Source organism: Gorilla gorilla, chromosome 16 (genome assembly GCF_029281585.2).
Source record: "Gorilla gorilla gorilla isolate KB3781 chromosome 16, NHGRI_mGorGor1-v2.1_pri, whole genome shotgun sequence".
In the NCBI taxonomy this organism is placed as follows: domain Eukaryota; kingdom Metazoa; phylum Chordata; class Mammalia; order Primates; family Hominidae; genus Gorilla; species Gorilla gorilla.
Window position 1 is genome coordinate 42,325,232 of NC_073240.2, and position 4,428 is coordinate 42,329,659.

General features: G+C 44.6%; 1 pseudogene; it reads left to right on the forward strand.

The window, feature by feature from the left end:
* The first annotated feature begins 397 nt into the window (after nucleotides 1-397).
* On the forward strand, nucleotides 398-474 carry LOC115933514 (uncharacterized; annotated as a pseudogene).
* The last annotated feature ends 3,954 nt before the right edge of the window (nucleotides 475-4,428 follow it).

Below are 4,428 nucleotides of genomic sequence, written 5' to 3' on the forward strand. Positions count from 1 at the left end.
CTGATTCTAGAACTGCAACAGGCTGGGCATGGTGGCTCATGCCTGTAATCCCAGCACTTTGGGAGGCCGAGGCAGGCGGATCACCTGAGATCAGGAGTTCGAGACCAGCCTGACCAACATGGAGAAACCCTGTCTCTACTAAAAATACAAAATTAGCCTGGCATGGTGGCACATGCCTGTAATCCCAGCTACTAGGGAGGCTGAAGCAGGAGAATTGCTTGAACCTGGGAGGTGGAGGTTGCGGTGAGCCGAGATCGTGCCATTGCACTCCAGCCTGGGCAACAAGAACGAAATTCCGTCTCTCAAAAAAACAAAAACAAAAACAAAAACAAAAAAACCCAAAAAACAAAACTGCAATAAAGCCAACTGAATTCTTTAAAAAATATATATATTGGCCAAGACTATACTTTCAGGAATCATTTCTATAGTTTGTTACTAGAGAAGTTTCTCTGAATGCGTAGAGCAAAATATATAATAAGACAAAAAGGGGGCTGGGCACGGTGACTCATGCCTGTAATCCCAGAACTTTGGGAGGCCGAGGCAGGTGGATCATCAGGTCAGGAGATCGAAACCATCTTGGCTAACATGGTGAAACCCTGTCTCTACTAAAAATACAAAAAATTAGCCAGGTGTAGTGGCACACGCCTGTAGTCCCAGCTACTCAGGAGGCTGAGGCAGGAGAATCTCTTGAACGCAGGAGGCGGAGGTTGCAGTGAGCTGAGATCGCACCACTGCACTCCAGCATGGGTGACAGAGCGAGACTCCATCTGAAAAAAAAAAGAAAAAGAAAAAGAAAAAGAAAAAAAGGCCTGTAGGCTGGGTGCGGTGGCTCATGCCTATAATCTCAGAACTTTGGGAGGCAGAGACAGGTGGATCACCCTGAAGGCAGGAGTTCGAGACCAACCTGACCAACAAGGTGAAACCCCTGTCTCTTCTAAAAATACAAAAATTAGCCAGGCATGGTAGCAGGAGCCTGTAATCCCAGCTACTAGGGAGGCTGAGGCAGGAGAATCACTTGAATCTGGGAAGCAGAGGTTGCAGTAAGCCGAGATTGTGCCACTGCACTCCAGCCTGGGTGACAGAGCAAGAATCTGTCTGAAAAAAAGAAAAAAAAAATGAGAAAAATATATTGGTCAGCCTGGGCAACATGGCCAAACCCCATCTCTACAAAAAATACAAAAAATTAGCCGGGGTGATGCTGCATGCCTGTAGTCCCACTTACTCCCTAGTAAGTGGGAGGCTGAGGTGGGAGGATTACTTGATCCCAGGAGGTTGAGGCCGCAGTGAGCTAAGCGGCTGTGGTCTTGCAACTGCCCTCCAGCCTGGGTGACAGAGTGAAACCCTGTCTCCAAAAAAAAAAAAAAATTGGATTTTTGTTTTATTATTATTACAGGGTTTTTTATTTTTATTTTTATTATTTTTTTAAGACAGAGTCTCACTGTCGCCCAGGCTGGAGTGCAGTGGCACGATCTCAGATCATTGCAACCTCTGCCTCCCGGGTTTGAGTGATTCTCCTGCTCAGCCTCCCTTGTAACTGGGATTATAGGCTCCTGCCACCACGCCCGGCTAGTTTTTCTTCTTGTTGTTGTTGTTGTCTTTAGAGGAAGTCTCACTCTTGTCCCCCAGGCTGGAGTGCAATGGCGCAATCTTGGCTCACTGCAACCTCTGCCTCCTGGGTTCAAGAGATTCTCCTGCCTCAGCCTCCAGAGTAGCTGGGATTACAGGTGCCTGCCACCATGCCCAGCTAATTTTTGTATTTTTAGTAGAGACCGAGTTTCACCAGGTTGGCCAGACTGGTCTTGAACTCCTGACCTCAGGTGATCCACCTGCCTTGGCCTCCCAAAGTGCTGGGATTATAGGCGTGAGCCACTGCACCTGGCCATTTTCCTGTATTTGTAGTAGAGAGGGGATTTCACCATGTTGGCCAGGCTGGTCTCGAACTCCTGACCTCAAGTGACCACCCGCCTCGGCCTCCCAAATTGCTGGGATTACAGGTGTGAGCCACTGCACCTGGCCTATTACAGGGTTCTTAATATATTGTGGATTTTTGTCCTTTGTTAGATATATGTATTGTGACTACATGTTAATGACTCAGAAGTCTCGTTATTAAAATATTAATTATTCATGAGTTGATCTATAGATCCAATGCCATTCCACTAAAAATCCTAATTTTCATAGATGTTGATGAGCCAATTCTAAAATTTATATGAAAATGCAAGGGCCAGGTGCAGTGGCTCACGCCTGTAATCTCAGCAATTTAGAAGGTCAAGGCAGGAGGATTGCTTGAGCCTAGGAGTTTGAGACTAGCCTGGGCAACATGGTGAGACTCCTGTCTCCATAAAAAAACTTTAAAAATTAGCCAGGTGTGGTGGTGCATAACCCTAGCTACTCGGGAGGCTGAGGTGGAAGGATTCCTTCAGCCTGCGAGGTCCAGGCTGCAGTGAGCCATGTTCATGCCACTGCGTTGCAGCCTGGAATAGCCAAAACAGTTTTGAAAAAGATAAGTTGAAGGACCTATACTACCAACCTCAAGACATATTATAGTTACAGAAATCAAGGCAGCATAGCAGTAGTAAATGGACAAATTAGGTCAGTTGAACAGAATACAACCTAGAAATAGACCCAAACATATATAGACAATTGATTTTTGACAAAGGTGTTATGATGGACCAGCCTCTAATGATGGACCCTAATCTATCAGGTCACACTCAATAGAGATTACGTGGCATTGAATATCATGATTCCTACCTCCAGGTATTCACATCCATATGTAATCTCTCTTGAGTGTGGGCTGATAGGTGTCAGAGGATGTCACTACTAGAGTTAGGTTTAAAAGAGACTATGGCTTACATTTTGGGGTAACTGTATCTCTCTTGGATTGTTTACTATCAGTAAAGCTAGCTGCCATGTTGTGAGGTAGGCCTGTGGAGAGGCCTATGGGGCAGGGAACCAAGGCCTGCCAAGAAGCACAAAGGAGCTTGGAAGCAGACTCCCCTCACGTTGAGTCAAGCCTTCAGTTGAGACTACAACCCCGGCCAACGGCTTGACTGGAACCTCATGAGACACTGTGAGCCACTGGCACCCTGGTATGCTGTGCCCAGATTCCTTAACCACAAAAACAATGAGGTAATAAGTATTTGTTGTTTTAAGCTGCTAAATTTTAGAGGTAATTTGTTATACAGTAACAGACAACTAATACAGATGTCAAGGTACTTCAAAGAGGGAAAATAATGTTCAACAAATAGTGTTGGATCAACTTGACATCCTTATGAAATAAATGAATCTCAACCCCTACCTCACACCATACACAGATTTTTTTAATTTTTATTTTATTTATTTATTTATTTATTTATTTATTTATTTATTTATTTATTTTTTTGAGATGGAGTCTCGCTCTGTCGCCCAGGCTGGAGTGCAGTGGCACCATCTCAGCTCACTGCAAGGTCCGCCTCCCGGGTTCACACCATTCTCCCGCCTCAGCCTCCTGAGTAGCTGGGACTACAGGCACCCACCACAATGCCTGGCTAATTTTTTGTATTTTTAGTAGAGACGGAGTTTCATCATGTTAGCCAGGATGGTCTTGATCTTCTGACCTCGTGATCCGCCTGCCTCGGACTCCCAAAGTGCTGGGATTACAGGCATCAGTCACTGCGCCCGGCCTTTACAGATATTAATTTGAGGTGGATAGTAGACTTAAATGCAAAATGGAAAACAATAAAAGTTATGCAAAAAACATAGAAGAAAATTTGTTCATCTTTGGGATGGGCAAAGCTTTATTAGGTAAGGCACAATAAGTACTCACCACAAAATAAAAAGTTGATACATTGGAAATTATCAGTGTTTTATAAAGTTTATTTTTATTTTTAAAAGTAACAATTATTTTTATTGTTTTTTTGAGACAGGGTCTCACTCTGTCACCCATGTTGGAGTGCAGTGGTGCACTGATAGCTAACTGCAGCTTCAACTTCCTGGGCTCAAGTGATCCTCCCACCTCAGCCTGCCAAGTAGCTCGGACTACAGGCACGCACCACCACACCTGGCTAATTTTTTTATTCGTTTATTTTTTCAGAGATGAGGTCTTGACATTTTGCCCAGGTTGGGCTTGACCTCCTGACCTCAAACCATCCACCCACCTTGGCCTCCTAAAGTGCTGGGATTACAGGTGTGAGCCACCACACCCAGCTGATTATGAATAAAGCTTTTATAAACATTCGTGTGTAGGTTTTTGTGCAGACATGTTTTCAGCTCATTTGGGTAAATACCTAGGAATGTTTTTGTTTTTGTGTGTTTTTTCTTTGTTTTTAGAGACAGAGTCTCTCTTTGTTGCCTAAGTGGGAGTACAGTGTTGCCATCATAGCTCACTGTAACCTCCAACACGTGGGCTCCTGTCTTGGCCTTCCAAAGCACTGGGCTTACAGGCATGAGCTA